Genomic DNA, 14,561 nt, shown 5'->3' on the forward strand with positions numbered 1-14,561 from the left:
TATTATTTAAAAACTCACTGCAATTTGTGAGATATATTACATTACATAGTATTTTTGCAGTTTATTTTATGTAGTTGAAAAGTTAGAAAAAGCAGTAGTAATGACAAATAGCACAATAGTAGTTCGATATTTAAGAAAACCTTTGAAATTCACTGAAAAAACCATAGGTTTTACAGACGTTATAGTTAGAAATTTGCATTAAAAAAAACTTAGAAATTCACTGAACAAACCATAGATTTCAGGGATGTTATAGTTAGAAATTAGCATTTAAAAAACCTTAAGAATTCACTGAAAAAAACATATGTTTCAGAGACGTTATAGTTAGTTGGACATTTGACTCATATAAAACCAGAGAAATTCGCCTGTTATAGTTAGTTGAGCTAACTATAACTCATGCGCTCGCAATGCACTGCTGATGACGTCACATATTACATCGCTCATGACATGGTTTCTCTGGTTTTATGAGTCAAATGTCCAACTAACTATAACGTCTCTGAAACCTATGGGTTTTTCAGTGAATTTCGAAGGTTTTTTTAAATGCTAATTTCTAACTATAACGTCCCTGAAACCTATGGTTTTTTCAGTGAATATATATATTACCTACTGGTGGTCACCAGTAGGTAGTTATAGTTAGGACCTCTTATCCATAGGAAATCCGCAACATTCTATTTGGAATAACTTTGGCGAAATTTTAATAACTGGTGAGGCACTCCGGTCCGCTCCTATCCTGAAAGTCTCGGGGTGATTTGTCAAGCGGGGGCCGAGAAAAAAGGGGGTCCCAAAATGTATTTTCCCCATGCAATTTTCCTCACTCCTGCCTTTTGGTTAAAGGATGTAAATTCGTTCAGTAGCTCCTGAGAAGGTCAAAAGTAAAATCACATATATATCTGGGCTGAGCCTAACCACACATCTCATCGTGAGATCTGATTGGCTGTCACCACTTCATCCAAGAAGTGTTGGCAGCCATCTTGGGACCAATATACATGATAGCACCTCATTAAAAAGCATTGCAGTTAATAGAAGGTTTTAAGACTTTAGTTACATTATAAATCATTTGTTGATGGTGCCATACTCATTTTAGGAATTGTGGTGTGTTCTAAGGTGATTTTACCATGTGAAAAAGCCTTCTGTTGGGATATCATGAATCATGTTTGAGAGAAGACTATTTTCTCATGCTTTTCCCACAGAGGTTTGGAAGGTGATCTATAAGCTAAACTGAGAGCATATTTTCTGTAAATTCACATTATCTTTCTCAGTCATGTAAGAATGAAGTCTGACATTCTCAGTAAAACATGTACATCCAGCAAGGGCAGAGACTGTCAGTTGATTCCTTTGTGTTCCACTGCAGCTTCCCAGAGTGTTCTAAAGAACAACTAGAGCGCTAACAGTCCTACTTATGACAAACGTATTGCACACCTGAAGTCATCTTGATTGGAATAAAGTGGTAACTATTAAAACATTTAATTTAAAAAGGAACAAAATGAGGGGACTCATTTTGCCATAGAAAGTATGATTTGTGCTGCAGAAAGAAAAATTAGGGCACATTTTGACTTCTCAAATCCTCTTCTATTTTATTAAAAAATTCTGACATGCAGACTGAAACATGCACTTTCAATACCAGCAGCAGACTTCCCTGGTGAGCAGTAGCTTTACTACAGTGGTCTAATGAGCAACTAGAGAGCTAACATTCAGAATTTATGGCAAATGTGTGACATATCTGAATACCTTCATGATGGAATCAAAGTAAAAAACTGAAAGCATTTCCTACTGAGGAGACTGCAGTAAATGAGGAAATTAGGAAACTTCATAAAAAATAAATCTCCCAAGATGGCCACCAGAGAAAAAAGAGCCCAAATGCAGCACAAATATCACCCAAATGTAGCCCACATGTAGCCCAATGACAAAAGTGTGCACAACGGTCCCCAACGTTGTATCAGGGGCCCCGGGGGATGGGGTCCCGGGGAAGAATAGAAATTAGTGATAGGTGCAAATTTCTTTTTTACAGGCACACACCCAGTGCGGTGCTCAGCGCGGCCCCCTGGTGTGCACGCACTGGGTGCGCGACTCTTAACGCGTCAAACACATATATGATGTCACGCGCAAGCACGCGAGCGTCGCATAAAGTAATACGTATGTGTTGCGTATGCTCCTGGAGTCGCGTACCGGTTGCATAGTAATTGCGCAGGAAAATACACACCCATCGCACATCCTACGTGGATCCTACACAACAATCCTAAAATGGCGGGTAGGTTCCGCACAGCGATCGAGAAAGGTAAGCTTTGGGTGCGCAACTCACAAAAGAATTTGGAAAAAAGAAATAAAGAAAATAATATAAATATATTTTAAAAATATCAAACAAAAAAACATTTGTTTCAATATTTGCAAAAAACATTTTTTTCCATTTTTATTAAAAATATATAATGTAATTAAAAAATAAAATATGTAAAAATAAATAGTAAAAAAATGTAGAAAATCAGTATAAAAAATTTAATATAACTATTATTACATTTAAAAATTGTCATTTAAGAAATCTTTGAAATTCACTGAAAAAACCATAGGTTTCAGACATGTTATAGTTAGCAACTATAACTTGCGCGCCCGCAATCCACTGCTGATGATGTCACATATTAAATCATTCATGACATGGTCAGTGACATCCCTGATGACATCACTGTTGACATCTCAAATGACATCACTGATGACATCACTGATGATATCATCTAGTAGATATAATATGTGACGTCATCAGCAGTGGATTGCTGGCGCGTGAGTTATAGTTAGTAGAACTAACTATAACGGAGGAATTTCAATGGTTTTGTATGAGTGAAATGCCCAGCTAACTATAACACCCCTGAAACCTATGTTTTTTTCAGTGAATATATATATATATATATATATATATATATATATATATATATATATATATATTCACTGAAAAACGCAAAAGTTACAGTTAGGCTCAGGTTTCACTCGTAAAAAAACAGAGAAATTCAGCAATTATAGTTAGCTGTGCTAACTATAACTTGCGCCCCGCAATGCACTGCTTATGACCTCACATATAACAGCACTCATGACATGATCAGAGGCATCACTGATGACATCTCAAATGACATCACTCATGACATCAATGATGACATCATCCAGTGACTGTGATTGTTATAAAAAAGTTGATGAGTGTTAAATAAATAAATAAATATATATATATATATATATATATATATATATACATACATACACACACCAAGGTGTATAGGTGAATCAGTGGGTGTATGAGTGCCTGTATGGATGATTCAGTGGGTGCGTGACTGACTGTATAAGTGAATGATTAGGTGCCTCAGTGATTGTATGGGTGAGTGAGTAGGTTGTGCGATTGTCTGTGTCAGTCTGTCATTTGGTGTTTAAGTTGCTGTATGGGTTGGTGAGTGGGTACGTGAGTGGCTGAATGGGTAATTGATTGGTTATCTGAGTACCTGTATGGTTGTATTGTATGTGTGTCTGTGTGGGTGGGTAAGGGTGTGTGTGATGGCCTGCATGGATGAGTGAGTGGGTGAGTCAGTGGCTGTATGGGTTAGTGAGTGCATCTGTTATGGGCTGTTTGGGTGACTGAGTGTGTGTATGTCTGCGCTAGTGAGTGAATGGATGTGTCATTGGTATATGGGTGAGTGCATATGTGAAATGTAGTATAGGTGAGTGTTGGAGTATATGAGTGATTGTATGTGTGAGTGAGTGATTGTGAGAGTGGTTGTATGGGTGAATGTGTAGTAGGCCTGGGTGGTGAACTTCGCTCAGTTCATGGAGTTTGCGGAGTTTCCTGCACTCCGCACTCGTGGAGTGCTGAAAACTCTGCTTTGCGATGTGCAGCGGAGTTTTTTACCCGGTCGCGAATGGTAAGTTCGCGAGCGTGAATGGTAAGTTTGCGAGCGCGAGCTGCTGCTCGGGTAGAATTTCTACATGAGCTGCAGAAATACCAGCACAAACTGCAGTTCGCACTGCACTCCGCCACTCGCAGAACTTCGCTGAGTTTTTTTTTTTACTTCGTGGAGTTCCACGTAGCAAACCTCTGCGAACTACACCCAGGCATGTATAGGTGAGTGAGCATGTGTTTGTATCTGTATGAATAAGTGAGTGGGTGTGTGTATAACTGTATAGGTGAGTAACTGACTGCGTGATTGACTCAATGGGTGAGTGAGTAGTGGTGTTATTAGCTCTATGGTTGACTGACAGTGTGTGAGTGGCTGTAAAGAGGTATGGGTGGATATATCAGTTGCTGCATTAGTGAGTGAGTTGGTGTATGAGTGGCTGTATGGGTGACTTAGTGTATGTGTGAAGAGACCTATGAATCAGTGATTGGATGTATAAGTACTGGTATGGCTATTGAGAATGGTAGTGTGGAAGTTGGAGTGGGAGTTATATTGGGGTGTGAGTGGGTATGTCAGAGATTCTGTGGATGATGTCACCAGTGATGCCACTGACCATGTCTTGAGTGATGAAATATTTGAGGCCATAAGCAGTGCATTGCATGGGTGCGAGTTATAGTTAGCTTAGCTAACTAGAAATGCTGAATATCTTTGGTTTTGTACTAGTGAAACCTGAGCCTAACTATGACGTTTCTGTAACCTCTGGTTATACACACACACACACACACACACACACACACACACACACACATATATATATATATATATATATATATATATATGTATCCCACAGCAAAGCAAAACGCATTCGCCTTACCCGAGCCTCAGATGAGGGCGTTCCATGGCAGGAAGGCAAATCTTTCCGAATCTTAATGGTTGCTGGATAAAATAGTCCATATTTATATCCAGCTTCTTTAAAACAAGTTTCATTAAGAGACAATTCTTTTCTACAGTTTCCTCATCACTGTCTTGTTACCTTTCAACAAGAATGAATTCATTTATCTGATCGTTTTGTGAATTAAAATAAGCTAAATTAGCATAATACTTTTAAGAATATATTTCGATGTTTAACAGCATTGCGATTATGGTGAGATGCACGTGATCAACCATATCTATTTAACATTTTTTCCACTGAATTTATATTCAATGGATTAGGAAAAAAATTTCTAGATACATTTTACAACTTTGAATTTCTACATTTTCAGATAGATTAAAAATGCGATGCACATATTGCCTATTCCTGTTTTTGAGGCCAGTAAGGACTGCTTCATTGATGAAACATATTTTTATTATAAGAACAATCTGGTCTAGTCTTTACTTAATATCATCAATTTTGATCCTATTTCAGATGTTCTCTGAGATATGTGTAGTATGATTGCTTATAGTATCTTTGTTGATATGTAATGCTTGTATTTCTTCTACTGTTTTGCCAGAGATGGCTATTAAGATTTCACAACTTTGGATTCAACTGGAGGAGATGTTGTTTATTTTTCTCCATGTGAAAGGTTTTAACATCAGGCATAGAAACAGCCATTGTGATGTAAAATGAAAGAACTGGAATTAGACTTAAGTTGATTATTCCAGCTTTACACTGTCAGAATATAACAAGAAGACGTTTGCTGTTCTAAGTAGTTAATGTGTATATCCTGAATATAAATAAGGTTGACTCAGCTGAGTAAATAAGATGTCATATAAAAGGGAAATTCCTAGTATAAGTGATATAACAAATTGTTTAGGAAAGCCCCAATATTAGGACAGCAATAACATTTGCATTGGGATAGTACTGTATTCAAATCAGCAATTTTAAAATACTACTGCCTCAAGAATAGTATTTTGTCAGTAAACTCTTGTTGTAGCCAGACCTATATAGAAAAGGAAAGTGAGAGGCAGCTAAAATATACAGTAGGGCAGCATTTCACTGAAGTCAGCCTTTTTCACATGACATGAACCGAGGAGGATGGACCTCCTTCACTTCGAGCACAGTCTTTGTTTGAGCAAAAAAAGAAAGACATCTGCTGCCGCCAAAAAAAACAGCTTTAAAAAATGAAGAGAATGCCACCCATAATCTTCTGATCCTCTAATCCATGTTACATGGACCTCCACAATGTTTCCTGTTGTCGTCAGAACTTCATTATCAACATAGTTACGGCAGAGCCCAGAGGGGAGCAGCCATCTTGGAGAAGCATCTGTATCAAAGAGTGTTCCCCAATGGATTTATTGCCACAATCTGATCTTGTGGGAAGATTGCATGCATATAAGAAGTATACTACCATTTGAAAACCAGAGAGGATGGAAAATTGCCCACTTGTAAAATATCTTCAAATATGACATTGGTATTTGATTGAAGACACCAGATAGAACAAGGAGACCTTGCTGATCTATATATTTTCTTTGTATCAGGAGCCCAGACATTGTTAATGAAAGAGATAGTTTCTGATAAAAGCCCTTGACAAGAGAGGTCTGACCTGAAATTTCCAAACATTAGTTCGAGATGGTCCACTACCACTGGGTGATGGATTTACCCTGATCATTATTTGGAAGATGTAAGATGGGAGAAGAATTGGGAGAAGAATTAGAAAGTACATTGCCATTGCTAGATGTTTTGGGAACCAAACATGGGAATCCCAAGCAGGTGTCACTATTACTGGTTACTGTTTTTGTTTTCCTAGTTTCTTACAAATCTTTGCTAGGCATCTGGATATCATGAGAAAAGAAGCAACGGTCTAAGACAGACCTGCAGACCAAGAATGCAGCAAAGTATCTGTGGCTAAAGCTGTCAGACCTGGTTTCAAACTGAAAATTCTGAGGAGCTGGGCATGAAGACAGAAACCAAAGAGATCAACTGTAAATGAACCCAACAGAATGGAGAGTTTGAAATATTGACACAGGAAGTTTTTAATTGCATCCAAAAGATGGCAAGAATGCCACTTTGAACTAAGGACCTAATCTAAGGTTTGAAAATAGTACTCCATCTGTCAGGGTGGTGAAGGACATTACACCTGCCACCCAGATGGACTATTATTAGGCAGATGTAGAGATGACTGCCATCCCAGTGGTCAATCTGTACATTAAAAAGATTTTCCATCATAGCAATGCCCATCAATTTATAAAACCTTTGGTGCAGAGCCACCATCAGCTTTAGTGGCTCTTCACCAAACTTTTCAAAAATTGTATTTTTCAGAAACAATTTCCCTAAGTGGGAGTTTGTTTCTGAAAAACAAAAAACTAGTGACCTCCACACACTAGCAAATTTCTCCTAGGATGTGGGGTCATTATATTTTATCATTCCCTCACCACCAGGTTTATTCTGGTAGTGATGAACAGTTATACCTTTGGGCCATTGGAGGAAGCTTTCTGTTGATGGATCCTATGGGGGCTCTGTCGAAGGAAAGCTGGTAGACTGCTCCACTCTGAATGAATCTGCTGAACTGAAAGTTTGAGCGACAGTGTACTCCACTGTGTTTGCAACAGAGTACCGTACCCACAAAATTCTAAATTAGGTAAGTGATGTTAAAGACAGAATTCCCAAAATTAGCTTGCTATTTCTAAGAAGTAACTTGATTTGGCGCCACATAGACAATTATTATAATGTACTGCTGTCAGGTTGTTGATTCATAGGAGAACTAAACAGCGGTTGTGGTCATTGTGAACATATGTATGGAAAAAGCCTGTGTAAGCAGTTGATGTGTATAAATGAATCTGTTAGGGACTATGGACCACCAGTTGAGAACTGGTCACTACAACCTCCTCAACCTGAAAGAATTGTATCTGACATTTAGAAGAGTTCTGGAGTAGAATTGAAGATTGTGTTGCTGTTCCAGGTTTGCATATGGCAATCACAACCTGGGAGGCTGCCAACTTCAAGTGGGCCAAAGCTGAAAGTAAGACCCTACAAAGGGAGGACTCTTCAGGCATCCCCTCTCCTCAGTCTGAGAGCCAATTTTGAAAGAGGCACAATCATCCATAGCTGAGGCAGCACTCCCTTGATGCACTTCTTCCCCCTCCGCTCCCCTTCCCCCTCACCATGGCCTCCCATATCCTCATGACCACTCTCCACCACATAGTTTTTGATTGATACCTTTAATTCTAAAGATGAAGGACAAATGAAAGGGAGTCCACTCTGAATCCGAGAAACTCCAAAGACTGTGTAGACACCAAAAAATTATTTTGTTGATTGAAAACAAATCCCAGCTTTTCTAGCATGAAAGAGTAATCTGAAGATGACACAGGAGTAACTGAGAGCCATGGTGCAGTAAGAGAAGGTCATCTTAATATATTAGTATTCTGATGCCCTGAGATCTGAAGTGGGTTGTAACCAGTCTGAGGAGCTTGGTAAAACACCAAGGGATCTGAAGAAAGACCAAATGAAAGAGCAGTGAATTCATTACCTTGCACTTTTCAATAAAATGTAATAGAATGAGATGAGCATCTTTGAGTTCCAAGTGAACCATCCAGTCTTTGGGTTGTAAGCAATCTTTAAATGTAGAATGGACCCCATTTTAAAATGATGATAAACCACAAAATAATTGAAATGTTGAAGGTTTATTACTGCTAGCAGCGTCTTGGTCTTCTTTTTAGCTAGTGAGATGTTGCTAATGAAACTCTGAGAATGAAGAATTGTTTGTTCTATTGCCCTTTTAATCTGAAGGTCTTGGACCTCTGAATATATAAGCAAATGATCTAGGTACGAAAGATGAAAAGACCTTGAGAAAAAAGTTCAGATTGATTATACAAACAATTCTATTTGAAAACCCTCTATAACATCTATATCACCAAGGGGTCCTGTGAATTTTTTTTTAAGAAAAGAACAATTTGTGCCACGATCAGAGGAGGTTGTACACTTACCACTATTAACAAGTGATTTTGGTTGACATCTGTAGAGATTTTCTCTGTTGCCTCTTATCCTTTGTAGAAAGAAGTTTGGTCCTAAGTACTGAATGTTTGCCCACCCCCCTTGGCTGCTGAAGAAGTTCAATTGGGAATGGTTTTCAAAGTTGTAACAACCATAAAAATATACATGTGAAAGTACCCAACGGTGCATATTCCAGCCTGCATCTCACACTTAGTTTCGAAGAGTAAGAAGTCCTGTGTACAAGCCCTCCGGCACCTGCCGTTGTTCAGTGCCACTGTTAACTTCTGTTAACCAGATCCTTGATCAGCTAAGCATATGGAGGTGCACAAAGGTAAAGAAGTCCATTCAGGCGTATTGTATCAAAATCTTTATTTTTCCATCATCATTTATTTATTTACACACACTGTCCAGCTAATTTGTTTTGTCCCATAAACAAATGGAACTTCATCAGGGCGGAAAGGGGCTCTAAATCTGCCCATGGGAGTGCATGGGGGGCACGGTTGTCCGTGCACTGGGTTGCTTGCATGACGTGGTGCATGTCACACCATGAACGAGCATGCTGTAGGCGCTGTCACGGCAGCGGAATGCTGTTTAGTCTCTCCTCTGAGCCTAACCTCTGCTGTGACACTGCAGCTGCACCACCTGCCTGCCATGGATTAAACTTGGAATTTGGCAGGCGGATTCACCACAGGCTTGTCAGTCTTCCTGGGACGGAGGGTGCCGGTCCTACAGGAAGATCCCCAAACTCGTAAAAAGGCCCAATGTTTCCCATGTGCAATAGAGAGTTTTTTGGGTACTAATGATAATTACAAATACTAGATTTTAAAATAATTAAAACATAGATAATAACAACTAGATTAAAAAATAATTAATTAAAAGTAAATTAATAAAATATATTACTACAAAAAATAAAAATGACAAACTATCTTTTCAAATTAAAAGAAGAAATGTATTAAAACTATTTAAAAAAACTAGGTACAAAATTACACTTGGAGGGTTCAGATTCACTTCTCCCACTCCAACAGTAGGTATGGTAAGTGGAGGAGTCAGAGATACTATTTCCACTTCAATGTAAGCAACATTTTGGGGAAATCTGTGAAATTCAGAAGTTATAGTTAGATGTGCTAACTTTAAGTTGAGTCTTCACAATGCACTGCTTATGACCTCACATTTTCATCACTCATGACATGGTCCGTGACATCATTGATGACATTGAAAATGACATCACTGATGACGTCACCAATGACATCATCCAGTTACTGTGAGTGTCTTTAAAAGGTTTTTGAGTATTAAATACATATACCAAGGTGTACTCACTGTTGGTAGTTTTAAAATTGCGGCATTGTTCTGCTCTCATTGGTCTGTTTCTACCAATCCGAGTCATGCCTGGGTGGAGCCAGTTGTGCCCCCCAGGCACTTCATGTATGTCGCAGCACTGACGCGCATAGAGGGCACGCCCCACCTAAGGCAAGGTCGTCGGCGCCCGTCTATGCCTGGATGTTGCCAGGAGGCAGGCACTCTGCCCAATTGCACCCCCACAGGTTGGTATACTCACGCGAGACCCTGCTTATCTTGCAACTGGGCATCCATCCTTGTGGGAGCCGTAGCTGGTCACCAACTGCTGGTCTCCTGCATTGCAATCAGTGTATCTTTAGGGTTAGCCCCTGCTTGCGTCCCTGTGCATGAAGGAGTACAAATTTGGCAGTCTAAGTTGCCATTCCTTGGCCAGGCATCATGCATAGGTACTTGACTTCTTAGTAGAACGGTCCCCCGACATTTAGTTTTTGACAGAGACCATGCATCTCTCAGGACTCTGTTGTGTTTCCAGCCCTGGCCTTGTCCACTGGATACGCTATGAGAAATTTGAATAGAGAGATCGGGAAAGGAGGGGCATCACACTAATATATCAAACTGTCTATGCATGTAGCCTTACTCGGGAAACCCTACCTGACTTTGAAAGTGCACTCTTTAAAATTGCACTGAGGGATAATTTTATGCTCTCTGGATAACTTATCTATAGTCCTCCAGGTCCTTCCAAAAATTTCAGAGACGCATTAGCCAATGCTGTCACTTCACTGGCGCTCAAAAGAGCCAATTTCACCGTCATAGAGGATTTGAATCTCCACCTGGAGTCCCTAAGCGTCCCCGATATCCTTAACTTCTTAGGATACATGGCAGTGTGACAACTGTCACAATGGGTTCCAGGGCCTACGCCCTCAGCTGGTCATCTCCTCGACCCTGTTTTCTCCAATATCCCGGCCCCTTGAGGTCCTGGACCCACTACCCATGGCATGGACCGAACACTCCCTCGTCCTCTTCTCTGTATACCTAGCAGGCTTTGAATCACTTCCCACTGCAACCTTCGAATTAAACGCCCATGGCACAAATTGGACTCCACTACCTACGGAGATACTCTTGGAATTCTGAGACCACCAATTCCCACCAATATTGAGGTGGCCAACGATTGCTTTAGGGGGTGGGTCAATCAGGCACTGGACAAGTGTTTCCCGGCCAAATTGACCGTTTTTTTTGATAAATCACTAAAAGCAGCGAGAAACAACTGTAAGGTTCTGGAATGTGCCTAGAGGCATTCCTACGACCCCACAGCCAAATCTCAGTATAAAAGTGCCATTGAGGCGGACCACAAACAGGTTCAGAACTCTTGTGCTGTCCGCTATGCTAACAAAATGAATACGAGTAACAACCCCACTAAAATGAGCTTCTCTCTTTTAAAAGATATGGTGAAATCCCCTTTGGCTCCTGAAAGCATTATAACATCCAACTCTCAATGTGAGGTATTAGCCACCTATTTTATCAACAAGGTCGAACGTATCTATGACAGGTTCTGTCTGTCTGTCTTGGACTCAGAGGGAGCCCTCTACACAGGATCTGAGAATTACTACCTTTCAGTTTTTTCTCTGATCACCACCGAAGTCCTTCAGACCCTGTTTACCAAGATAAAATCTGGATCCCCATATGACCCTCTAAAACCCGACCTCTTCATAAAGTTCCTAGACTGTTTTCTACCTAGCTGTCTGGAACTCATTAACTTATCCTAATCTTCGGCAGCGATCCCTCAAACCTGGAAGCACACTAAAGTTATCCCCCTGTTGAAAAAACCTTCACTAGACGCCAACAGGCTAGAAAATGTCTACCCGATTTCCTTCCTCCCATTCTTAGCCAAAATAACAGAATTTCATGTTAGCACCATCTTGAGTCAGTACTTGGAATCTCATTCTGTATTAGATGCCTCGTTATAGCACTGAGTCAACTCTATTGGCGGTCACTGATGACACAGAACCTCGGCACTGATACTACTCGATCTCAGTGCAGCTTTCGATACGGTCTCCCTCCCTCCCTCCCTCTAATACCGGCAAAGCCCTCGCCTGGTTCACATCATTCATGACCGACAGGACATTTCAAGTTATTGCCCCCCCCTTTTTATTACCTCAAACATTCTCTACGCTGTGGCGTCTACCAGGGTTCAGCGTTGAGCCCTACCTTGTTCAATGTTTATATACAGCCGTTGACCCTGCTAGCTAAAGCTCGCAATATCTCCTTGATGTCATATGCGAACGACACACAGTTGGTGCTTTCTTTCACCAATGACCCCAGCCAAGACTCTGTAAAATTTAGGGAGGACTTGACCACCATTTCTGCTTGGATGGCGGCCAATTGTTTTCAACTGAACTCAATCCTCCTAGGATGATAACCCCATCTCTGAGACAGCAATTGGTCTCCTGAGCTTGGTGTACCCCCTCTGCTGAAATCTGTTGTAAAAAATCTAGGCATCTGGGTGGATAATGCCCTCTTCTTTGAAGCTCATGCCAAATCTGTAGCAGGTACCTGTTTTGGCCTGCTTCGGGGCATATAACCCATAATAGGACTCTTTGACCCCCCCACACCCATCAGCTGATTGTCCAAGCCACTGTTCTGGCAAGGCTGGACTATTGTAATGCGCTGCTCCTTGGCTCTAATAAATCTGTGACCAAAAGACTACAGCATGCCTAGAACGCCGCAGCCCGCAAGCTGTTTGCCCTCCCCAGGCATTGCCCTGTCTCCGGCCTTTTGCACTGGTTGCCCATAGAGCAGATTATCCAATTTAAGGCCCTTTGCCTCACTCATAAGATTCTCTCTGGTACTTGCCCAGCGATTTTGAGTGATCTATGCCTTCCTTACACCCCAACATGAGCTCTAAGCTTGGCTGATCTCCATCTGGTGCGTGTCCCCTAGTTTTGCATGGTCTGTTAGTTTTTATGTCCACCTCCTTAGTTGTACTGGTGTAGTTGCATGCCACACAGCTGCCACAGGGGTAGTGGTCGACTGGTCTTTGGTTGCCCCAAAGTGTTGTCTGATTCTGTGTCTGTGAGGACGGTGTTTTGCGTGGACCAGCTCGTCCCATAGGCTTGTTCCGCTTAAACACAAACAATGGCGGTGGCCTGTGTTTTGTTGCTCCATTGAGGATGTGCCAGTGTTTCCGTACGATGTTCTGTACTTTGTTAGATAGCGGGGTGTATGTGGTGACACACACTAGTCTTTTATTCTCTTGACTCTCAAGCAGTTCCTCTCGATTATTATTTCTGGCTCTTTTTCGTGCCTTTTTGATCATTTTTCTGGGGTAGTGACGTGTTACCAGTTCGTTCTCCAGTGTCTCAGCTTGTTGGTCATATGTTTCAATTGAGGAGCAGTTTTTTCGGATCCTAAGCAACTGGCTTACCAGAAGGTTTAGACGGAGTGACTTCGGATGGAAGCTTTCAAAAAGGAGGAGACTGTTCCTATCTGTACTTTTATTGTGAACCTTAGTTGTGATAACCCCCTGGGTCAATGTTATTACCAGATCCAGGAAAATAGCTTCTTCTTTGCTGATTGATTGCGTGAACTTCAGATGTTCATCTCTGCTATTAACCCAACGGACAAAGTCCTCGGCTTCCTCTCTGTTGCTGTGCCAAATTATGATGACGTTGTCAATGTACTGTCGCCAGAGTTTCAATTGCATCAAGTAGGGTTTGCCCTGATGGAAGATGTGATCTGCTGCGAATTGGTGTACATCGAGGCACGCCATGCTGTGAGCAAATGTGCTCCCCATGGAAGTACCTCTGATTTGGTGGTATATTGTGTCCCCATATTCGAAAAAGTTCACAGTGAGTTCTAGTTTGGCACACTCCAGGTTGAAATGTCTTGGAGTCATGTAATCCCAATCTCTCTCAAGTAGAATGTGTTCCACCACGCTTAAGGTGCATCTCTGGGGTATACTAGTGTACAGGGATTCAATATTCATTGTGATAATGAGGTCATCTACAGGGTAAATTTCCAGATCTCTGAGAAGGCAAAGGACATCTTTTTTGTCTCTCAGGTAGGAGGTGGATGTTTGTACAATTGGTCTCGGGAACCAGTCGCAGAATTGTGACAGGGGCTTAAGGACTGAGCCTATGCCTGACACTACAGGTCTTGCTGGTGGGGGCATTCTGTTCTTGAATCTTGGGGAGAGTATAGAACCTCGTTGTACAAGAGTTTTCACACACTAGGTTCTCAGCTTCATGTTTAGTAATCCAATCATTCATAGGACCTTCATCCACAATGCTTTTGAATCTGTCCATAAGCCTTGCGTTGGGTCAGTCTCACCCTGAATACCCCGTGCCTCTAGTTCCCTCCCCTGGGACTCCCCCGAGTTAGTGTGTTGCATGACTAAACAAATGCCATAAAAATTCATTATTTATAATAAGTCAATGTCCCATAATAATCGCATGGAAATGGTATATCATAAATATTCAACAAGAATTATCTAAAGTCTC

This window comes from Triturus cristatus, chromosome 2_2, assembly GCF_964204655.1.
Source record: "Triturus cristatus chromosome 2_2, aTriCri1.1, whole genome shotgun sequence".
NCBI classification, from domain to species: Eukaryota; Metazoa; Chordata; class Amphibia; order Caudata; family Salamandridae; genus Triturus; species Triturus cristatus.